Source organism: Brassica napus, chromosome C1 (genome assembly GCF_020379485.1).
Source record: "Brassica napus cultivar Da-Ae chromosome C1, Da-Ae, whole genome shotgun sequence".
In the NCBI taxonomy this organism is placed as follows: domain Eukaryota; kingdom Viridiplantae; phylum Streptophyta; class Magnoliopsida; order Brassicales; family Brassicaceae; genus Brassica; species Brassica napus.
Window position 1 is genome coordinate 19599558 of NC_063444.1, and position 25801 is coordinate 19625358.

Consider the following 25801-nt stretch of genomic DNA (forward strand, 5'->3'; position numbering starts at 1 on the left):
AGCGCGTCCTTTGAATCAAGTGACGACCAAAGAAACTCGCATCTCCGGAGTCACCTATTTAAATTCTAAAATCTCTTCCACCATATGCGTCCAATCGATAAAATCTTCCGGATTCAAAGTTTCGAGAAATTCTGGTATTTCTTGTCGAAAACCAGAGTCCCAACGCGACGTATTTTCTCGTTCTCCGATGGGCCGGTGAGGACGATTATTGTCAAGGTGTTGTTGTTGCTGTATGTTGTGTACCGGTCGATCACGGTCGTGGTCTGCGAACACGTTCTCCACGAGGTCGTCATCATCGGTTTCCTCTTGACGAGGTCTGTTGAGTTGCTGCAGATCGGCACGAGCGTCGAACTGATTCTGCTGGCGCTCCAAAACTGTTGTCAAGGCATTCTCCATAGCTGTTTGTAATGCTTCTCGAAGGCCAATCTGAAAGGCCTCCAATGTTTGTCGGAAGTCCTCCTGTTGTTCATCGGGTCCCGGTTTGCGGGGAGCCATTGAAAAACGGATCGAGTCTTAGTATCGAAACCAAAACTTGATGGCTCTGAATACCAACTGATGTAGCTCGCGCTACGGATAACACAATGAGCCTATTTAGTCTGAGAATTCCTAGGATCATAATCTTCTCGAATCGTTGAGAGTACCAATATTCTTGACGATTGCAAGGATCAAGAACACCAAAGCTCTAAATATTATTAATCAAAAGAAGTAGTGCCTCTCACAAACCCAAGAGTCCACTATATATATAACTATGATAAGTCCTAAGTCCTTAAGGATTATGATCTAACATCTTATCCATAAGCCTTATTCCTAATCGTTAAAATAATAAATCATTAACACTTATCTAAAACATAGATTAATCGAAAAAGGAAAAGAAAACCAAAGCCTAAGGAAAACATGAAGATATCACGCTGCATCAATATATTTTCTCATTTTGATTGTTAAAATATTTATATTGCGAAACTGACTCTGTAACAGAGTTTGATAGCAAGATACTTACGTTTTACATACACCAAATCGAAAGAGATTCAACCTTTTTGAAACCTTTTATGGCTACTCTCTAATGTTTTTGTGGCTTTGTTTACTTGAAAATGATGGTGATTATTTATGTTTATTGTATGCTTTCAGTATGCTAAGTGTTGCTACACGCCTTTTATCTTCTTGGACTTGGAAACTGATTGGGTGATGAGGAGAAGGAAGTCGTTCTTAGAGGTGTTTAGCACCAGGTTCTTGCAAAACTGTAACACCATTTTATGGATCTGATGGTTTCACCTGCAAGCCATATGCAATCGCAGAACCTGGCTTCAATATGCCTTGCAATTATGCAGAGACTATTATAGGCAATGAGTCCTCCAGTTGTTTAAGCGAAGAATCTTTAGTCGCAAACTTTTTCATCTCTCTTCAACATTTGATCCATACCATAAATAAAAGACACCTACTTTTGGAATTGTTAAAACATATAACCGCTTGTCTGTTTCATGCCAACTATCCACAAAGACACATTTAGCTGACTACTTCTTGGCATCGTGTCAAGTAATAAAAAGATCATCTGCATTTATAAAGTGTGTTTATTAGCTTCTTATAGTCGTAGAAAACTTCTGTTCTACTTCTTTTGCTTCGTGGAACTACATGATATTTTCTATATTTTTGCAGGTACGGTGTTTAGATGATGTTACATGTCTTTTTGGTCTTATTGTTCAAATTACCACAAAGAAAGGACGATATGTAGCAAGAAGTTATAATCCTCGGTAATAACTATTTATGCCATCTTCTTACTTCATCAATTTATTCAATTTATCTGTACAGTGAGTTTATGTATATCAAGCCAAATTTCTCAAGGTCATATATTGTTTTTGTAAAGAAATTAAAAGGTGTATATGAAAACACTTTTACTCTCAGGCAGCTTAATACATCTACTGCGGTGCTCTTCTTTTTGAAATCTTTCTAACACTTGATGAAAAGGGGAATCGCAAAAGAACAGCTTCTTTCTGATAATCGAATAATAGAACACCAAGCTTACAGGTAGATCAGTTACTTTACTGATATAGTCTAAACAAATGAATAGCCAAGAAGAAGACAAGGGGGCTACTCACCGAGATTACAAGTCGTCAACTCTCTATTTCAGCTGACCCGATGCTACATCAAGTGGCAAAACATCTCCCCCACCAATCCTAATACCAATATGGAAGTTCCAAGTTTTATCTTCTTCTGAAAATAACAAGAATATAGATTAACATAATTAATGAATATATATATTAAATGGACACTGTATGACAACAATAAAATAAAGGCAAGTCTATTTATATTTCTCTTCTGAGTCAACCAATCATTTCATGCACGTACAATCAAGAGACATGTGGCCTTTCCTACCATTTTATATATGTTTGTTCGATTGCTACATCAAGTTTGAACACTCTTTGCAAATTCTAAAAAAAGTTGTATTTCATGTACATAACTGATTTCTCATACTTGCCAATTCTAATATTTCTATAGCTATATATTTTTTTTAAATATTTGTGTGGTGTTAAAAGATAGTTCATTCTTTGGGTTTACGACGCTCAAAAAGATTATATTGAGTTTATTAGTAATGTCTAGCAGGATGAAGGAAACAAAAAAAAGATACAGAAAGTGGAGAAAGTGTAAAAATTTTTTTTAACAAGTTATCTCTATATATAAATAATAAATTTTGGATAAATAATAAAATATAATAAATAAAAATTATTAATTAATAAAATGCAGTAATTTCATAAAATATACAATAAATTAATTTTATATAAGGGAGTTAAAATAAAATAATATATATTTTAAAATTAATCATAACACTTATTTTGAAAATTCTAATAAGTTATTTAAGTATGGTTTATTTTTTTCAAAGATAGTAATATATAATACACTTATTCATATATTTGCCCAAAGTAGTAACACTAAATATTATGTTTTCATTATGTCTACCAAATTTAAAATAATCTTCTTTACATCTATTTTTTTATTCTTTAAATTAGTAATTATTAAAATGTATAAAAAATAAAAGTACCAATAAATTTTTATAAATATATTTGAAAAGAAAATAAAATGTGAAAAAATTCCATCCTACTTACTATTATAGTAAAATAAAACAAACATTTAAAAATCTAAAATAATTACAATCATGTAATTTTTTTTAATATTGAAAACATATAATTTCTTAAATGAATAATAAACAACAAGTATAAGAGAATAACCTGAAGAAGATTAGTGAACAATAAATATCACTTTCCCTAGATACGTTCGGGCCACACCTGCCTACCGACGAATGTGATTTCACGCATTCAACATCACAAAAACTATTGAACAAATGAAAAATGATTTTTTATAAAAGAAAATAAATAACATAATACATATAGGACACAAATACATAAATACAAGCTTTCTTAAAACAAATTACTAATTTACTTCCTTTATATACACGCCACGCTTGAATTGTCCTACTTTACACACATTCTCTCATCACCACAGAACCAGAAATCAGTAAACTATTTTCTGCTACTACATAACAGTGTCATAAACTAAAAATGTTCGTTACAATAAAATAAAGAAGGAGAACATTAAGATGCTACACACGATAACATCATATAAAACAACACAACTAATTAAAGTGTTTTCTTTGTAGGAACATAAGCGATGATGCACAGAAGCGATGATGCACAACAGAAGGAAGCTGGATCCTTTGGAAAGAAGTAACACAATGAGTAATTTAGAAGAACAAGGGGAGCTGAACTTGCAAAGACATGTGGACATGTCCGTTGCATTAGTTTTTTATTTTATTTTCAAGCTCAACGAAGTCAGAGCACTCCAAGTCTTTATTAAAAATAGATGCATGAACAAGTGTGGTGACAGAGGATGACACTTTCTACCACCGATGAAGCTAAAGTGTTCCAGGGAGCTGTGACATAATTAATCAATAGACCAAGAACCAACCCTTGGCAGGAGATTAGTGATACTGAAAATTAGATTCTGCAGTTCTGTGAAACACCCCGGACGCAACAAAGTCTCTTTATCTTCAGTGGAAGAAGACTCAAGGATAATCAGTGGCAGATGTAGAGAGGTAGGAAAGGGGGCAGCTGCTCCATATGAATTATTGAGAAAAAGATTATTTGCATTCATTTTTTGAAAATTTTATGATAAAGTGTTAAATTTCTTTTAATGCCCCCATGATTTTAAGGTTGAACTTTATATTGTCCTTGGTGAATCTTATGGCTGGCTCCGCCACTGAGAATAATACTCGTTTGTCGCATATTACTCAATGATTCTACTACCAGGATCTCAAATCTGCAACATGCTTGAAACACGAAGAAGGGAAGGCGCATATGTATCCAATTAGTTCATTTTAATTTTCAGATTATTAATGGTTACACTACATTTAAGATATTTTGGCTAAATTACATAAACCAATCATATTATAGTTTTAGTGTAAACTCACTCGCCCGTAGGGCGGACCAACCACTAGTATATATATATACTCTCTGTTTTTAAATGTAAGTAGTTTTAGCTAAAACCATTAATATTAAGAAATTTGATACTTTAAAAAAAATATCATTTAATGTATAAGTTCAACCAATCATAATGGTGCATTGAAATGTGAAAACAATTTATATTTTGAAACAAACCTTTTTAAAAAAAACTACTTATAGAGGGAGTATATATTATTAGACACAACATCGGATGTTGGAAGGGATCCTTAGTAATATATAAGTGATATCACTCAAATTTCCCTATGGAGTGAATTACTCTCTCAAATAAGAGGTTTAGATGTAGTATATAGGGATCGAATCCACAGAGACTCTAGGATTACACAATAGATTATGGTCTTTGAAGTAGGCTAGATTAATTGGTTTATAGGTTTTAAAGCAGTAAATGAACTGGTGAGCAAAGTTATTGCTCGATTGGTTTGTTTGAGGTTGTTAGCAGTTGGAAGAATAGCTAGATTCAAGTATATTCCCAGGTATGATAAGTAATACTTAAGTTGGGTCTTTAGGGGTTTATTGATATTAATTGTTCTTGAATTCAAAATAAGATATAATCAATCTGATTATCTAATCTGGATCTCGGATTTCAACTGTCGTATGTTAATCGTGAGAAAGTGTCGATCGATGATTCGTTAAGAACATCGATCGATACACCTTTCAAAATATCGATCGACAGAGCTGTCGCTGCGTCGATCGATGCTTCTTCCAGAAAGCTTTACGGACAGGTTTGATTTATATTCTCTAACTCACTAGATCAACTCTCGTCTGTATCTAGTCAGTTAGATCATACTACTTTATTTTCAGATATTGAGTCAAACAATGACTTGATCTCAATTAATCCTAAGATCTAAGTTTAAAGGGTGATCAATCCTAAACTTAGCTTTAAGAACAACTAGATGAAAACCTATATTATTAAACACTCTAACAATTGTTTGTGTCAGTAATACATTTATCAACCTACTGAGAAACCTAAATCTAACAGTAAGGACTATTCAGACATATTCATGAAACACATAGTTATGATGGTCTGAATAATACTTAAATAAAATGAATAATAAGAGTAAGCAACAAAATAAGTGAAAGCAAGGGAGTTCAAGATCTTCTCTGTTTTGCAGTATTGATCTATTTCTCCTATCCTAAGCTCTATCTTTTCAATGGTGGTTTCTTGCTTTCTTCAAATTAGGTCTAAGACGGTCTCTAGGCAAATCTGCCTCTAAAATGATACAAAACCCTAAAAATATAGCCTAACAGGCGGTCAGAGACTTAAAATGTAATAATTGAAACTTTTGTGAAACTTGCAACCTTCTAATTTGTCATTAAATCTCGGGTGGCTTCGCTGTCGATCGATGAGAAGAGCTCATCATCGATCGATATTTCTTGCTAACCGTCGGTCGATATTCTGACAAATAATCGACCATCTAGCAAAGCTCAAAAGGTTTCCAAATAGCTCCAAATACATCATTTTCTTCCAGTTAGTACATGAACCTGTAATTACCCTAAATAGACTCTATATAGTAGTAAATATATCTTAAAACACTTATAAAACATGGCTAATAATGGGTAAAATCCATGGTCTATCAGCTTCCCCAGACTTACTCTTTTGCATGTCCTCAAGCAAAACATACTAGAGCAGTCTCTCTGAGATAGGTTTGAAAACAACATGGATTCTCATGATTTTAAACTTAGAATCATCACCTCTACAATATTGCAATCCACATCTAAAAAGTCCTAATCACAAAAGCACATTATACCATATCCTAACTTAGTAACCAAATTCACCTAGCCAGTTACTTAGCAAATCCTGTCTGATATTCCCCTCTACCAACCCCATTTCTTAGCATAAATAAATTTACAGGCTTTACCTTGGGAGTATCTATCACATGATGCAAGGATTCTCAAACAACTATCTAGACTTGCAGGTAAACATTAGTTCATATCCTCTCTCTCTACTGATTTTCTCTCTTAGTCAAAGTCTGCTTATATTTGCAAGATCATTGACCAAGATTGGACAGGCTTCCATGAATCAAGCCTTAATGGTGGTTGCCACCAAGTCTGTTCACTTCTTTTTGACCTATATCCTAGGATTATTTGTGAAGCAAGCCTTAATGGTTGTAGCCACCAAGTCATGTTCTAATCCTTTACCTATAGAATTCTTATGAAACAAGCCTTAATGGTTGTGGCCACCAAGTCCTGTTCGAATCCCTTCCTAATAAATCTTTAATATATATATATTTCGAAAATAGAGAGAGAGGGTGATAAATCTATCTACACAAGGCTTTACCTTCCAGACTTGATTTGAAGAATCTGATCCCATGTATAACAAATCTCCAAGACAAGCAGTTGTGTCAAGTTTAGTATTGGAGGCCAGCTTTGGTTCCTTCAAACAATCTCAGCAAGAGTAGATAGTTGATAGGTTGATCCTTTTTATTATCTTTAGTACTATCTGCAATCAGTAAGTCTAGAATTGTGCTAAAGATTGGTTAGATAACAAGCAAAAATTTACAAAGATCATTATCCACTTCTTAACTTGATAAAACATTTTGAAAAATTTATTATTATTATTTTTTTTTATAGAAATCATATAACAAACTATTATCGGTAGATACCTCCCCCAGACTTAAATTTCACTGTCCCCAGTGATATTAAGTCTAAGATTGGTTAGAGAATAAATCATAAGTACTAAGTTAGATGTTAGACAAGAGAAAAGCATGTTCGTACCCTTCTGCCTCGAATGTCGATTGACATAAATACCATGTAATCGATCGACATAAGCGCCCTACCGTCGATCGACGTAAGCACCTCTTCGTCGATCGATGAGAAGATACAAAAAAATTCTGCGCTAGCTGCAACGTATGGGTCTAACTCATCACACTATGAGTATCAGTCAGCTAGGTTAGCTCTGTTAGACAATCCAAACATATGCAAGATTAGCAAAAGATAAACTCCAGTCATAACATAAGATAATAAATCCGAAAATAAATCCTAAAAGTACGAGAACGGAAGAAAACATATGAGGACTAGTCCTCATCAGTAGTCTCGTCGGTGGTCTCCTCGGAGTCGCCTCTGCGCTGGTGTGATGGGCCTGCGGCTGATGGTGAATTGGATCGCACGCTCCTCCTGCCTGAACAGCGACATCTCGATACTCTAGCCCAGATGGCGGTGAGAGCATCGACTACTACGCGATGGAAATCTCCCTCAGGGCGTGTAGACATGTCTGGCATAGGCGGGAATGGCGGGAGTGCAGCCTCGGGCTGGTGCGGCTGAGGTCCTCCAGTGTCGTTGGACCGTGTAGCGTCGCGGCATGGTCGATGGGGCACGGAGGAGGCGCGGGTCAGGACGGAACTGGATGATGGTAAGGCCCGTGTCAAAGTCCGTGAGTGTACAGAGTGGCAGCTCCACCAAGTGTGTGCCGTCCACGTCTCTGAAACTCCAGTAACGGTTGTCCTTGAGCCACTGTGCGCTTGTGAGGTGAGCTGCATCCATGTAGATTTTATGGTCGTCCATCGCAGCATCATCTAGCGGTACTTCGCAGTGTATGAAGATTGGTGTAAGTAGACTCCCAACCATCTCCTTCTTCTTCCCCGGTGACTGGAACGGCCACATCTTGACCTTGACTAGATGCTCAGCAAAAATGGCTCCGAGGTTGGGAAACTCGTCGTCTGCGGGCTCCTCGATGCCCTCCAAGGGAACCAAGCTCTTAACCGCGTAATAGACCAATGTGAGCTCCTGTTCCAGAACCTTACTAGGTTCCATCTTGCACAAAAAAGTGTTGGCAAGGACCTTCATGAAGTATCGTAGAGTCGGGTGACGGATGTCTGTCTGAAGAGCTGAGGCCGAGTCGAAGAAGCATGTAGCTATGTGTCCCCAAAACGCAGATCTCCCTTCAAAACCGGGTACTACAATGTGCTCGAGCTCTGCGTTCTGGAACCCGTAGATAGTGCAGAATGTCGAGAGAGAGACTCTGTAACGGATGCCACGGATGAAGAATGTCAAGGTGCCCTCGCTCGCTCGCTTTGCCCTCTCGTTGCAGTAGTAGACCTTCACCGTGGCCATGGACTGACGGACCAGCTCCGGGTAGAGGACCTGTGGGTTGGTGGCCATGTTTCCCATACCCAGATCCATGAACATGTCCTCGAGGTCTGATCTGATGCCGAGCGAGCGAATCACGTCCGGGTCGACGAATCATGTTGGCTTGTTAGAAACCCTCAGCCACTCGTTGAAGAATATGTTGTCATAGTCGTCCCACGAGTCTGATATTGCGCGGTTTCTGCATTTCAAGCTCTTCGCTGCTTTGCGCGTGTCATGGAAACAGTCAAAGAGCGGTATGGGTTCGTCTTCGCGTTCGCGTGGCGAGGGTCCTGGTCCCGAACCGGTGATGGTGGTAGAGCTGTGCTACTGCCGCCTACGTCGAACCTCCGCTTCGTTCTCCTTTCATACATCTGCAACCAAAAATCATAAACAAAAATAGGAATTCAGTTCGGATCGATGGCTTGGTGCGAGATCGATCGATATTCGGTGTGACAATCGATCGATGAAAGTTGTGTATCAATGATTGATTTCTCCTTCGCGGGAACCTGCAAAAACTCATACGAAGCAATTTTGATTTGCTAAGCCTAACAATCGGTTGAATCGATCCGTAATCCATATTCTAGCATTCCACTGACACGAATCGATCCATTCAAGTCCTAAAATCCCGGTTCTAGTTCATGTTTTAAACCCTAAAACATCAACTGTACGATTTAGGGTTTAGAATTTAGGGTTTAGAGTTTAGGGTTTAGAGTTGAAGGTTTAGGGTTTAGGGTTTAGGGTTGATGTTTTAGGGTTTAGGGTTATTTTTATAGGGTTTAGGGTTTAGATTTTTCTATTTAGGGTTTAGGATTTAGTGTTGATAGTTTAGGGTTTAGTGTTGATGGTTTAGGGTTTAGAGTTGAAGTTTAGTGTTTAGGGTTTAGAGTTGATGTTTTAGGGTTTAGAGTTGAATGTTTAGGGTTTAGGGTTTAGAGTTGATGTTTCAGGGTTTAGGGTTTGTATTTCAAAAAAAAAAAAGGTTTAGGATTGATGGTTTAGGGTTCGTATTTTGAAAAAATAGAGTTTAGGATTGATGGTTTAGGGTTTAGAGTTGAGTTTTAGAGTTTAGGGTTTGAATTTCGAAATAATTTCTAAACTCTAAAACTCAACTCTAAACCCTAAACCATCAATCCTAAACCCTATTTGTTTTTGAAATACGAACACTAAACCCTAAACCATCAATCCTAAACCCTATTTTTTTTTAAAATACGAACCCTAAACCCTGAAACATCAACTCTAAACCCTAAACGTCGAAACATCAACTATAAACTCTAAATTCTAAACCCTAAACCCTAAACTCTAAACCCTTACACATCAACTCTAAACCCTAAACCCTAAACTTCAACTTTAAACCCTAAACCATCGACACTCCTAAACTATCAACACTAAACCCTAAACCCTAAAAAGTAAACTCTAAACCCTAAACCCTAAAAATAACCCTAAACCCTAAAACATCAACTCTAAACCCTAAACCCTAAATCTTCAACTATAAACCCTAAACTCTAAACCCTAAATCCCAAACCCTAAACCCTAAAACCCTAGAGTTGATGTTTTTGGGTTTAGATTTGAAGGTTTAGGGTTTTAGGGTTTAGAGTTTACGTTTAGGGTTTAGAGTTGATGTTTTAGGATTTAGATTTAAAGGTTTAGGGTACAAATTTAAGAAAAATATAGGGTTTAGGGTTTACGTTTAGGGTTTAGAGTTGATGTTTTTGGGTTTAGATTTGAAGGTTTAGAGTTTAGGGTTTAGAGTTGATCTTTCGGGGTTTAGGGTTTAGAGTTGATGATTTAGGGTTTAGGGTTTAGAGATGATGATTTAGGGTTTAAAGTTGATGTGTTGAGTTTAGATTTAGGGTTTAGAGTTGATGTTTTAGGGTTTAGATTTGAAGGTTTAGGGTTTAGAGTTTAGGGTTTAGAGTTGATGTTTTGGGGTTTAGGGTTTAGAGTTGATGTTTCGTGGTTTAGGATTTAGAGTTGATGATTTAGGGTTTAGAGTTGATGATTTAAGTTTAAATTAGTTAATTTTTTTTTTGTCAAAGTTAATCAAAACGTTATAAATATTTTTTACCCTTCATTAAAGATAAAGGTAAAAGTAATTAGTGCAAACATGAAAAGTGGTATTTTGAAAATGATATTTTTGGCAATTTTCCTTTATTAAATATAAGAATATATAGGCATGTGTACATTTATACGGAACCGGAGAACCAAACCAAATTAAACTTCTTTTCTAGGATCGATTAAGATTTGGGTTCTACCAATTACGAGAACAAATCTTATATCTCTAGAACCCGAGAGTAGGAATCAAAAATTTGTTTCACATATTTTTAATATTTATTTAGCAAAACTATAAAATATTTTTTCAGCAATCAAACATTATTTTGTATCACTTATTTTATCAAAACCCCACTTATCAAACACATTTCACTTTAAGACATTTTTATTTTAAAATATATTTATTATGTTAATATATTATTTATAATATTTTCATATATTTTTATTATTTTAATATATTCTATATTATGTACCATTATTATATTATTTGTTAAATAATCATTCAATACCGCAAATATGTATTGTCACAATTCAAACAATATTCCACACTGCTTTTTACTTAAAACCACAGTTCTCCCGGGCCGTACTCCAATTTCCGCAGGAACCGCAGTTGTACCGTCCCGCATTTTAATTCCGCACCGTTTTTATTATCAAATCCGCTGTTACCATTCGGATCTTAATACTCTATGGCTCCGAATGGTGAGTGCGGTTTGAGCAGTGCGGGACAAGCGGTTCAACTGCGGTGCAGTTTTAACAGTTATAAAAACGTATAGATATATAGTTTATGCACAGATTTTTGTTACTGTTAACTGCGGTGCGGTACGGGGCGGTCGTAAACATTCGAACCCTATATAACAAACAACAGTTATTTAGCAGCATAAGAAGTGCGTAATTGACCAAAAACGCTAGTTATTTCATGATTATTATATATTTGTACAGGTGTAAAGTGCTCCCTTAATAGTTTGAGCATTTTCGTTTTTGGTTTTGGTGGCTTTTAAAACTGCACAGTTTTGAGAGAAAAAAATGTTGATTGGTGGTTAAAAGCGGTTTTGACGATATACACTTTGAAATCCGCTTTTATATTGTCACCATTCATCGCAATATATTGAGTTTAACTAATCAATCAGAAATGTTCAAAAAAAAAGACAATCAGTACTGCTAATTTGTTTTTTCTTGGAAAAATATACTTCTGATTTTTCTTGTAGATCCTTAAGACTATGTACAACGAGGTAATTGAAAATTTAATTCAACTGTTGAAAGATTGCAATGAATTTGTTAAAAAAAAAATGGGACGTGAATTCATCTGAGTTTAATTTATTCAAGGGGAAATTTCATGTTTACCACTTTCATGCTACTACTTTTCATTTTTACCACCACTAAAAGAACATTTTCAAAAATACATTCTTCACTAAGTGACAAAAGACTCTTATGTCCATGTTCTTTCTATATATAATAAATAAATATTTAAATGAATAAAAATCTAAAAAAATAAAAAATATATTTTTTAATTTTTTTCTGAATTATACTATTTCGAAATTCAAACCCTAAACCCTGAAACATCAAACTCTAAACCCTAAACCCCGAAACATCAACTCAAAACCCTAAACCCTAAACCTTCAACTCTAAACCTTAAAACATCAACTATAAACCCTAAACCCTAAACCTCAACTCTAAACCCTAAACCATCAACACTAAACCCTAAACTATCAATACTAAACTCTAAACCCTAAAAAGTAAACTCTAAACCCTAAACCCTAAAAAATTAACCCTAAACCCTAAAAAATCAACTCTAAACCCTAAACCCTGAACCTTCAACTCTAAACCCTAAACACTAAATCCTAAACCCTAAACCCTAAACCTTAAAACCCTAGAGTTGATGTTTTAGGGTTTAGATTTGAAGATTTAGAGTTTAGGGTTTACGTTTAGGGTTTAGAGTTGATGTTTTAGGGTTTAGATTTGAAGGTTTAGGGTTTTAGGGTTTAGGGTATGAATTTCAGAAAAATATAAGGTTTAGGGTTTAGGGTTTACGTTTAGGGTTTAGAGTTGATGTTTTAGGGTTTTGATTTGAAGGTTTAGGGTTTAGAGTTGATGTTTCGTGGTTTAGGGTTTAGAGTTGATGATTTAGTGTTTAAAGTTGATGTTTTAAGTTTAGATTTAGGGTTTAGAGTTTACGTTTAGGGTTTAGAGTTGATGTTTTAGGGTTCGGGGTTTAGAGTTGATGTTTCGGGGTTTAGAGTTGATGTTTCATGGTTTAGGGTTTAGAGTTGATGATTTAGGGTTTAGAGTTGATGTTTTAAGTTTAGATTAGTTAACCATATGTTTTTTTTTTGTCAAAGGTAATCAAAAGGTTATAAATGTCTTTTACCCTTCATTAAAGATGAAGGTAAAAATGGTTAGTGTAAATATGAAAAGTGGTAATTTGAAAATGATATTTTTGGCAATTTTCCTTTATTCAACTAGTTAAAAAATATGAAAATAAAGTCCATACGAAAGTTTAAACCAATCAAAATTAGTATGTGTGCTCAACTCTCTTGAAAAGAGAGTGAATGTTGGAAATTCTATTTTTTTGAAAGCAAATTAATAAAATAATAGAACTTTTAAATTCTTATTGATCATTTAAATAATTTAGCGTTTTATTTACCCTATTTGTTTCAAGTGAATGGCAGATTTTCTCTGATATGTTTTCTTTAAACTATGTTTTATTCATCCTATTTGTTTTAATTGATCATGTAAATCCGCCGTCACCATCCACCGTTGCTCCGATATGCTTTTTTATATCACAACTAGTGGTGCGTCCGCGCTTCGCGCGGTTTGTTTGCTATTTGTGCTATGAACATGTGTATTCCGTTTTGCATATTTTGTGTTATTTCTGAAATGTATTTGATGCATTTGATGTTGGTGTTGTTGCGAGAACATTGTATTACTGTGATCCGTTTTTAATCAAAGATGTTGGAAAACAATTCTGGACATTTGTTTGGATAATAGTTTAGTTATTGTGTTTATATAGTGTATAAATGTTTATATTACGAAATTAATATGTTTGAGCAGGAGGAAATTTACAAATATATTTCGTTAAGGAGTGATAGTTTTTTTTTTTGTGTTCATCATAAACTCTTGAAATAATTGTTAGTGGTGTAGTAAAAGGTGTTGGGCTTTGAATTATTTACTTAAGATAAAAAGGCTGTTTTTGTATAGAGATAGCATTGCTAGCAGCGCTTGGTAATATGGGTTGGATGGCAGAATATTGTGGCTTTCATTGCTTGTAACGCTGGAAAGTAATACTCGAGTCTTCTAGCTCGTACTCTATGCAATGTTCTCTTAGTGCGTTTCCAACATTGATCACCTACATTACGGTCTTCTCTCCGACCAATTTTCTCTATATAGGTGTATTCAATCTTGCTCGGGTTCATTGGCGGCAGATGAGGCGCCTATGTTGTTTGAAGAACACCTTAATTGCCTAAATTTGATTGTGGAATGCTGCTTCTTGGTAAGTTTTCTTTCAGGTTGCTGTTTTTTCCTGACCATGGTTTAAAGAACTTAAGAGCTTGGCCGAAGAATTAGTCAATACATATATTAATTTGAGAGATAAAATGAAGAGAAACTACTTAAAATATTCTAAATTGGCCACTAATTTTTTAAAAATACACTAAATTAAAAATACCAAACATTTGAATTTAGTGATTATTGTTTAACGTGGAGTTGGATATAATTTTTTATTATTCCTAAACTGTTGTAAATAATTTAAGAAATTTGTTTTATAACAGATTAAAGTATTTAAAAAAAAATTGTTAGGGGGAAGAGGTCTCTACGACAAAAAAAAGGTATTTTATTTGTTATCTTTTAAGGATAATTTTTTTTATCACTATGCCGACGGAGCTCAGTGTTAAGGTGGGGAGGTGGCCATGGGGCAGGGGCTGATCCACCTTAGTCAAAGAGGGTGCACTTGCACCCAAATCATATTTTAGTGTTCAATGTAATTTTATTAAAGCTTAATTTCATGCACCCACTTTTAAATAGAATTATGCCTTTAATGTTTTCTTTTTCCTTCCTCGAAACAAAATTATGAGCATTTGTTATAAGCCATATGTATTTCCCAACGCCATGATTTCGACAGTGCTTGTGTATCCTCGTAGTAGTTTTGTTTCTGTTCAGATTGATTTAATTGAGCGATTCATTGAGGCCCGTTCGTTTCTCCATCCGGACGAGCCATATGAGAGTTTTGTTCGTTTAGACACTGCAACTCATCCGGATGAATTTTTCAAACCTTAAAAAAGCATTTCCAAATAAAATTGCAAAAACGTGTTTTTCTACCAAAATTGCGAAAACGTATTTTCTCGAAAAAAATCGTAAAAACGTGTTTTCATGCCAAAATCACAAAAATGTGTTTTCACGCCAGAACCGCAAAACACATTTTTCTGCTAAAACAAAAAAAAACGCGTTTTCCCGCCAAAACCACAAAATATGTTTTCCCGCCAAAACGCATTTTCCCACCAAAACCACAAAATGTGTTTTCTCGCCAGAATGCATTTTCCCGCCAAAACCGAAAATGCGTTTTCTCATCAAAATCTATTTCCCGCCAAAACTGCAACACACGTTTTCTCGTGAAAACTGCAAAAAAACATGTTTTCCCGCCAAAACGCATTTTCCCGCGAAAACCGCAAAACGTGTTTTCCTGCCAAAACATATTTTCCCGCAAAAACCGCAAAAACATATTTTCTCGCCAAACGTATTTTCCGCGAAGGCCGAAAAAACATGTTTTCATGCCAAAACTACAAAAACATGTTTTCATGCCAAAACTACAAAAACATGTTTTCACGCCAAAAGCGCAAAGCACTTTTTTCCGCCAAAACCGCAAAAACAAGTTTTCCCACGACCGAAAAAACATGTTTTCACGCCAAAACTGTAAAACACGTTTGCTCGCAAAAACCAAAAAATCTTATTTTCCCGCCAAAACCGAAATTTTTCGGTTCGAAAAATTTCGTTTTCCTGCCAAAACCGAAAAATTTCGTTTTCCCGCCAAAACCGAAAAACGTGTTTTTCCGCCAAAATCGAAAATCTCTTTTTTCCCGCCAAACCCGCAAAAACGCGTTTTCCACCAAAACCACAAAACTTGTTTTCTCGCCAAAACCGAAAATTGTATTTTCCCGCCAAAATAAAAAAATCTCGTTTTGCTGCCCAAACCGAAAAACGCGTTCTCCCGCTTAAACCGAAAAATCAAAATTTTCTGCCTAAACCGCAAAAATGCGTTTTCCCGCCAAAAGCGCAAAAACATGTTTTCCCGCCAAAAGCGCAAAAATGCGTTTTCCCGCCAAAATCGAAAAATCTCGTTTTCCCATCAAAATCGAAAAATCTTGTTTTCCGCCAAAACCGAAGTTACAGTCGTTTTATTATTAATACTCTTTTTTTCTTCAAATACATATTTATCAACTTTTTTGTTTATCAGAAGTTATTATTGAAGTAAAATTTTAACATATGATTAAATCAACGAAATGGTATTTTGGTATTTTTTTTACTAGACTCATTTGGATGAAAATGAAAATAAAGAGACAAATATAAGATCCATTTAGATGATTCATTTAGATGAGCTATTTGAATGGACAAACAAACAGTCACAAAAATCTGAATGAATCATCTGGATAGATCATAAAAATGAATCATCTGGATGGAGATGAAATATGCTGAAACGAACAGCCCCTAAATAGATAAAACAACGTCAAGCTCATTTAGCTAAATATTTCCATGTATAGAGTGTTTGAGTTATCCTAAAATAAAGTTTTCATAAATAGTGTGTGCGGTAGATGATAATTTTTTACAAAACTTACAAATGTAAGGTTGCCACAATATAAATTAACACCATGAATTTTTATCAAAAAAAATAAACACCATGAAAACCATAACATGGATTAGAATGAGTAGCAGTCGTACTTATCCAGAGTTTGACAAATTAAAAAGCCAGCACAACTCCGAGTCTCCGAGTGTTGTACTTAGCAGTCGTACTTATGCAACATGGTTGTGACAGTGTAGTCTGACACACAACTCCGAGTCTCCGAGTGTTGTCGTTTATGCTTTACGTATCTTCTTGCGGGAACGACCAGCTTCTTCAGCATGTTCATCATCTCCAGTGTTCCTGTCATATAGAGGGGTCTCATCTGCACCATCAGCGGTCGGTGTTTCACCCTACTCATGTCTATACGTTCAATCTAGCATGTACTTTAATTTTCAAAGTAGCCTATCTATTATTGTGTTAGGACGCTATTTGTTTCTGTTTGGAATCAAGTGGTGGGGCTGCCTACTAATTTCAGGTTTGAGTTTAGGGTTTGTCTTTATTTCAGATTCCACCTGATATATAGCTTTATTGTAATGTAAAATATATATAGGGTATCCTCCACACACTTCCAAACACATAAAGAGAGAGAGAAACAAGAACCCTATGGTCTTGTTCTTGAAGTTAGGGCATATCTGCTTCTCAAGACCCTAAAGAACAAAAAGATCAGATTTCAGATTTTTTGTGTGTCTCTGTATATAGATATAAATTTACATACCAATATTTGTGTGCATATATATAAAAGAGAAAACTATAGAACAACAACAAAAAAATGGGAAGGGGAAGAGTAGAGCTGAAGAGGATAGAGAACAAGATCAACAGACAAGTAACGTTTGCAAAACGAGCTGCCATATATATTAATTAATTATATGAGAATAAGACGAATAGGGAGATATGGTGACGGTAACATTTGATTGACAAAACTAAGAAGTTGAGGAGTGAGATGATCAGGATTTGGCTACACAACAACATTGAGAAGAAGAATTCAACTCTCGAGGATAATCTCCACTGGAGAAATGTGTTTTGTTAATAAAGTTCCCTAGAAACACACATATTAAGTCGCCTTGGAGCTTTGGTCCTGGCGTGTGCTTCTCCTAATTCTTATCCTTATATGAGAAACCATGAAAGAAGTCGGATAAGATCTGAATCGAAACATAAAGCAATAGATCGAGCAGCCATTTATCACCTATAACTTGGACTCGTGTGGCTTTCTCCATTCAACTTCTCTTCCAAACATCACAGTTTCACTATCTCTCCCATATTTTTGACAGCCAACATAGCCCAATTCTTCCTCTTTTACAGAATAACGCAAGTAAAAATGGTGGTCCATAGTGTGGAGAACATGTTAACGTTGTTGACTATTGTTTGCATGTCTCCTGGTTCTGACGATTTAAAAAGAAGCAACCAAGGAGGTTGCGATGTTTACCATTAGTTGGGATACTTCCCTGGCCGGACATTGGTAAGCTTCGTTATTTCAGTGTCAAAAGCCACAAAATCTGCAGTCCTAAGCATGAGAGACCTTCAACTGAACACAGTACCTACCACACAGACAACCATACAAACTGTTACGTGCGAGACCACTGAAGGTGACATATTTTAAAGTCTGAACGATGAATGATACAGAATGAAATGTACTACCTAACAACTCCTACTGCGTTTTCATTATGAAAGGCAGTGCATGTGAATGATGAGAATCGACGTTGCAGCTTGCGTGTGCACTTGGAGCATGAAATCTAGCACCAGCCATTAGCTGTGTCAATGCCACCAACCACCCCTGTGCAGAGAAACTTTGCTGTCTGAAGATAGGGACTAAGCTTAATTAGTAACAACAGAAATTTTAAAACCACACAAAGCTCGGAAAATCAAAACGTGAATTTTACCAGGGACACATGGATGCAGTTCAATCAAGTTATGAAGCATGACCATGGTAATGTGTTAACCTGCGGTGATGCAGTCAGTACGTAGGCATTAAGTTCAGCAAGTGTTATAGATTCTATTTTCTTCACTCACCCATATTTTGTAGGCTTGGAGGACGAAATTTCTTCCCCTTCACGGACCCTAAACTGTCAACAGTTTATTTACAGAAATAGTTAATGTTTAAGTGCAGATATATTAAAGCTAAATCTTATCAAATAACTCTTTTAAAACATGAAATATGGAGAAAAATCAAAATAAAGATCTAGCAAACCTGCGAATCAATAAGCAGCGTAGCAACTCCCAGCAGCTTACTGCCTTTCTTCACATTTCGGACATCCCAAAGCAAAGTAGTATAATCTGAACAGTATATCTGCAGCCGCCGGCCTTCAACTTAGAGAAATGCACTTGAGAAATTGCCATTGATGAAGCAATTGTATGATAATGAACATGAATGATGAATTTGGAAAAGGTAAAGGATTGCGCTTCGTCTTTCATTGGGTGGGTATTTATAGAAGCTGATGGAAATGGAATTAAAGAAACATTGATGTAGAGCAAATAGTGGGGGGAGTGGCCGAAATTGATACATTGACATGATTTGCGAAAAGTAACGTTGGCTAGGAAGGTGAAAGGGAATAACTAATAGTAACGATCTGCTCTCATCCGGTGAAGTAAGACTGTAGGGCTGTAAGATAAACAGTGTGAAGGGACATAACTAATAGGGTCCAGTACGAATTCTGATTGACGAAACAAAAACAAAGCGAGGCATTTGGAGAAAAAAAGTTGTACAGGTCTACTCAATTGCTCCTTCCTTTTTTACGTGTAATCCTCTAAGAAGAGAACAAAGTCTATTTTAGTACACGTGTTCTCAATTGCTTCTTCATTTTTGATGATGTGATACTCTAAGAAGAGAGCAAAGTCTAGGTTATTGTGATAGATTCATCATTTTTATTCTCTATAAATAGAAATTTGGTTCATTTAATTTGGATACATAGTTTTTGTTATAATATTGATATTATTTACTAATAAATTCTTATATATATATATATATATATACACAGAAATTTATTAAAATATAATTCATAGTTAAAATTTAAAAAATGAAAGTTGAAAATAATTATTTTTTCTCAGTAAATTGGTAAACTGTTAAATTTTTTAAAACCAAATAATTTTATAACATAAAAGTTAAATAAGTGTTAATGATTATGTGGAATAAAGAAAATATAATATGGTCATGTGTACTGTAAAAATGTAAAAAAGTGGCTGTTAAATAAGAGAACCATCGTGCATGGTCTAAGGGAACTAAGAAGTTAGCGTGATCAAATAAACAACTCCAAGGCAATAGATGCGCCTACGAAATAGCTCTCAGTGTCACTAGGGATCACCGGTATCAATCATACATAGCTCATGGTGGACCATTTTGGCTACGATCGTTGATTGAAGAGGATGCAAAAGAAGACACATGAAGTCTCTTAGAGGGTAAGACCTTATCCTTGACTGGTCTGGTCTCCTTCCTCACCCTCCCCTCTGTCTGTGTCTTCACGGTTTTTCTTCTTTTGCTTGTTTTTGGGTCCTATTGGTTCCCTTGATTTATTTTCTTGTGTTTTGTTGTTGTTTTCAAACTTGTTTGGATTGAGTTCTATCTCGTCCCCTCCCTCATTTGAAAGAAAGTTACTAAGAGTTAAAAAAAGAAAAAGAAATTTGGGAGGTATTTGTTGTTCATGATATACATGTGTTTTACATATATCCTAGGATAATACATACGCCTTGGGCATGGTGAATTCATATAAAAAATATTTAAGAAATATCTTATGGGAAAATAAAATTTATATCCTTGATCAAATAAATATTTTTGGCACTTAAAAAAAATTAAAATTTTTTTAGTTAAACATAACTTGTTTACTTATGAGTTGATCCCATTTTTAAAAATATTTTAGGTAAAAAAATCACTTATCGCATAAGAACGTAACGTTTAGGCCAAAAAATCTCAGGCCTACTATTTGGTTACAATGAAACTATGGCAGCTCGATTTTATATCATGATTTAACAATTTAAAAGTTAGTTATGGTTATGAGAACTTTACGTTCACGTGCCAATCCTATCTATCTTCAATATTTTTCTCATTTTTGTGTGGTTTTTTTTCATTTTGGTTATTGTTCAATATAAAATTATTAAAGAGATACATACTTAGGTTAAGATCCGCGCCTTGAGCAGAATAAATATTTTATATTTATTATCTATTTTATGTTTTTCTGCATATTATAAAATAATAATTATATATTAAATAACTAAGAAACCAGTTACTGTTATGTAATAAATTGGTGTGCGCATATAAATCAAACGACCGCTCTTGTTTATTCGCAATCATTTTATGGTAAATAAATCAAAACAATCAATCTTATTTATTAAATGAGGTTTCTACTTATATGATTTTATGATTATTTGCATATTAGTGAAGCAAAATTTTGCACCAATGATTTTTTTTAATGTGGAATGTTTAGTGGTTTCAATAATTTATAATTATTTCAAAAAAAAAAATGAAGATTTCAAAATTAAAATATTAATTTTTGAATATATGTTCAAGGGAGACATAAAAATATAAGTATGTATTTTCATATGATGTATAGTTTAATTTAAATGATATGAAATGTATATATATATATTTATTAGCATAAACACCTATTAAATTAAAATTATTTATTCATATGATTTTATAATCTTTGTATCTTATTATAGAAAAAAATTTAAACATTGATCACAAAAGTTTATTTGAGACATTTAACAGTTTTAGTAATTTTTACTCGTTTTGAAAAATTCAAAATACAACATATACAAAAAAATCTAATTTTTATTATAAGATTAATGTAATTATGTAATTTATTTTAATAATAAATAATTAAACAAAAATGATAGAAAATATATAAATTGTTAGCAAATATTTATTGTTTAAAATCATTAATTTCGATATATATCTTAATTACATTAGGTAATTCCGTAAGTTTTATTTAAGGAAATAATATATAATAATTTTAATTTGATAAATGAATGGTCTATAAAGGACATAATATATAATATACCATTCCCTAACAATTTAATTTTGGACTAACTAAATTCTCAATTGATTCTCAAGCCGCCACGTAAGCAAATTAGCATTCTAATTACGTTGCAACTCAGCAGGGCACTTTTTTAATTAATACAAACTAGAAGTTATAACTTTTTAAATGTTTCTCTATTAATATATAGGGAATTCAGAGTTTGTAACAAATACTCGTTCTATAAATATTAGAAATGACTTTATAACCTTGTTTTATTATTATAAAATCTTGTACATTTAAATAATAAATATTACTAATAAAGGTAAGCTTAGAAAAAACATTCGACCAAATTTGTTTTTTTAAAAAATAAGTACAATTTGAAATTGAAAACATTGAAAATTTGAAACACTTTTCTCTATAATATCAATCAATTAGAGACAGAAAGAATAAAAAATGCAACAAGAAAGCATTTGACTGTCAAGAAGATGATATATATGAATGCTCCAGAAGAGTACATAATATTATTGCACATAAGAGTGCAATTTAAAACTTTATTGAGTTATATTTTTATAAGTCTCAAAAGTAAGAAGGATCTAAGAAAAATACATGGCCCATGTAAGGCATGTTGTTCATTCTAATATGAGATTCAATCGAAATTGATAAATTTTAAGTATTATCATCTCGAGGGAAAGAGTTAAAAAAATCTCACATTTTATAATAGGTAAGCATCGAGAAGATTATGTTTACACTCAAATGGAGACTGATGAATCCTTCTTAAGGTAACATTATGAGACAAGTTAGGTTGAACCATAAGGGAAAAAATGTTAAATTCATTTCGAATCTGAATTTTTTTCAAGGTAGTAAAGTATTTTATAAAGTACTTACACCTTCTTATATGTTTTACTACACAAACAATAGTGTAATGGAATACATATATAGTAAACCTGAAGTTTAGAAAATATTTGGCATGAACCAGTTAGACCATTTTGGTTTACTAATGATGCGAAAAGATACTTACAGTTTATGTGAATAGTCATTGAAGAACAAGAAGATTTTTCTGAATGATTTTACGTATCTTGCTTGCTCATAAGATAGAATTGTAATAGGATTTTCACCAGCCAAAGAAAAATACTGGCATGAATAAAAGAGATGTTGGTGGACTGATCACCCACTATGCATCTTTATAATATTGGTGAATTCATGTCTTAAGATCTTTGACAAATATAACAAATTCACTGGGATAAGTGCTAAGCATCTGAGCAGCACTAATTCGCATCAAGCCAACAAGTAATCACTAGTTCTCCCCATCATTGGTATTGGGTCAGGAAACAACAATTTTCGTCTAAGAATTTTGGATGTGCATTGCAGTTGCTCCACACAGAGCTTAATTAAGATGTGTTTTCAAGTGAGGTTGGGAATATATGCTGGTATGAATCTCCATTGATACTTAAGAATCTAGAGCCATCCCGAAGGATATAAGTAAGGTTCTATATGAATATTAAAAGTGAATTAGTATTCCAAGATAAGGAGGAGAAAATAAACAGCAGGAAAAAAAAAATTAATATGAATTATCATTGATCCTTCGACTAAAGATAATATTAATTAGAAGCCCAAAAGTTAATTCAATTTTAGAGCTTAGTAAAGCAGTTGTCAAACAAATATCTTGACCCATATAAATAGAGTGATCAAATCACAATACCAACCGTAAATGCTCCAATAAGAATTTATGTTCTAGAAGAACAATATCAAACTGTTAGTCACGCCTTAAGTGTGGTATACATATTGGTTCCAAAGATGAAAATCCTTGTAAATGAAAAGAAGCATAAATTAATAATGGTAAAGAGGATATTAGAGTTTTTGAATGATCTCCAAAAAAGATGTTAAACATGACTTCAGGAACCTGAGAAAATAAAGAGATCTCAATAAGTTATGTCATGTATAAAATAAAATGGAACCGATAAGCATATCGACGTCGATGATAATTATGCATGTAAAGTAGCAGTTGATATGATAAATGAGAAAGAAGATCATGAAACAAAGTCTATTGTAAAGTGAACACAACCAAATATTTGACCAAATCAGAAAGAAATAATAGACAAAGATATAAAATCTTGTGAAATAGAAAAGTATTTGGACCAATAGTCCATACCCTAAAAGGTGTATAACAAGTAGGATAGAAATGAGTCGTTGCAACAAAGAAAATTAAATATGGAATTGATTATGAAGAGACATAGTCTCATGTGGTAGATGCAACTACTTTCAAGTTCCTTATCAGTCTTACAATAAAAGAAGAACTTGAATTATACGACCCACTGGAAAATGTTAATCCCTTAAAAATAGAATCCATCACTACAAGAAAACATGAGATTAACGACGGCGGTGTTTCTCGTGAGTTCGTCGTAAAAGAGGCTTTACGAGGAATTAGCAAGGAAACACGTTTCGTCGTTACTCGTTCGTCGTAACGCATATTTCCTCGCCAATTCGTTGTAACTTAGCGAGGAAAACATTTCGTCGTAAAGACAAAGTACATCATTTCGTCGTAAAGACCACGTAATAATACCACATAAGGAGGTCGCTATATTTCCTCGTAAATACCTCGAAAGGAGTTCCTCGTAAATTACACATAAATATCTCGAAAGTATTTTCTCGTAAAATACACGTAAATACCTCGAAAGTATTTCCTCGTAAAATACTTGTTTAACATTCTTCGTCATTTCCTCGTAAACTTTCCACGTAAATAAGTCGTAATTTAGCTACGAATTTACTTCATTTTTTATTTTACAGAATTTAAAAATATAATTTAAAATAATTATTAAAATTATTTAATTTATTAATAAAATTATAATTTAAAATAAAAATCAATACGAAAATATTTTATATATAAATAAGTTTTGAATTTATAATACAACAACCGAAAAAAAAGAACAAAGGGTCGTTCATCGCCTGGTAGAATTCCTCACTCCTCCTCGCAACATCCGCCTCGTTATGTGTGCCGGATGACTCGCCTGGAATGGGATGTTGTTGTCGCATGTTCCTCAACATGAACTCACATTCCGGATTTGTGGCCGCTATAACATCCAAGAAGCCCTCGACTCCACTCATACGAGCTGTGAACGCAGTTTTTGTCGAGGCCAACTCGTTACGCAGCTCAGTGACTTCCTCATCCCGTGTCTGACCATAAGACGAAGTCGCTCTCGGAACATCGTTGACGGAACCAATCCCCAACGTACGTCCCTTTTTCTTAGGGACAACCTTAAAAACAAAAAATAAATATTGTTAGTAAAAATTTAAAGTTAATTAAAAAATTTACCTCCTCGTAAATCCTATCCACTTCAAGTGTGGATAAAGTGACGGGTAATCCGTCGGTGGACTGCTGGGTCAGTTGGGTCTGGCGATCGTCAACCTGAACAACCAAGTCGTTGAAGATTTGCTCGGACTTGCCATCTAGAAATTGGCCCGCCTTGTTCTTGTGGGTCCTCTCGTAAAGCTATAAATATGTATTAAAAAAATTAAATAAAATATTTAATTACCATTTCCAAACGGACACCGGCGTGGGGTTTTTGGCCCGTAGAGTGAAGCATCCGCCCGTGCCTGTGCTCATCTACCGTGTTACGGGAGGAAGAGCAAGACTGGGCGATTCTAATGGCGTCAGGATCCCGCCAATAACGGATGAGGCCATCCCACACATCTGTGGTGAGCTCAGCGCATTGCCACGCTCATACCCCTTCACGATCTAGTCACCCTTCCAGTTGGAGACCTTGTCCAACAAGCGAACTTTCACCTTCGCGTAAAACGCTATCCTCACCCTCTCATTGACCCCCATTGACCAATGATATTTTTGCTGTAAAAAAAAAAATTTAATTAATAATTAGTTTTTAAAAAAATATATATATAAATCATGAAAAAATTAAGGTATATATAATTAATTAATATTAACTTACAGCGTAAATTTTGAACCACGTCTTCCTGACGTAGATCGGCGTCTTTTTCCAGTTCGGATGTGGCATGGAAAAGTAACCTTGGATCGTGTCGGTTACGTCTGATGCAAGACATCCGTCAACCCCAAACCTGAAAAAACAACTTTAAAGTATAAATTATTTATTAATGTTATAAAAGAATTTTAAAAGAATTAAAAAAAATAATTGATGTAACATACCACAAAGTTCTGTCCGGTCGGTCAGGGTCTATGACTGGTAAACCTTCTCTGTCTGGCTGACCGAGAAGGTCCTCGACAGTGTACTGCGAGTAAGGAGCACTCTGAGGCACCATCAAATCGGGATGAATCTCGGCGGGCATCGGAGGAGCCATCGGAGGAGGCATCGGAGGAGGAGCCATCGGAGGAGGCACATGAGGAACCGATGGTGCACTAGAAGAAGGAGACTGGGAGAATTTCTGAGAAGAGTGAGTCT

General features: G+C 34.5%; 1 long non-coding RNA gene across 1 annotated transcript; it reads right to left on the reverse strand.

The window, feature by feature from the left end:
* Window positions 1–16442: 16442 nt before the first annotated feature.
* LOC106375160 lies at window positions 16443–18844 on the reverse strand. The gene is made up of 4 exons (XR_001275219.3): window positions 18632–18844; window positions 18454–18506; window positions 18324–18383; window positions 16443–18239 (listed from the first exon to the last, which is right to left on the reverse strand). It is a non-coding gene; the product is annotated as an uncharacterized LOC106375160 (long non-coding RNA).
* Between the last annotated feature and the right edge of the window lie 6957 nt (window positions 18845–25801).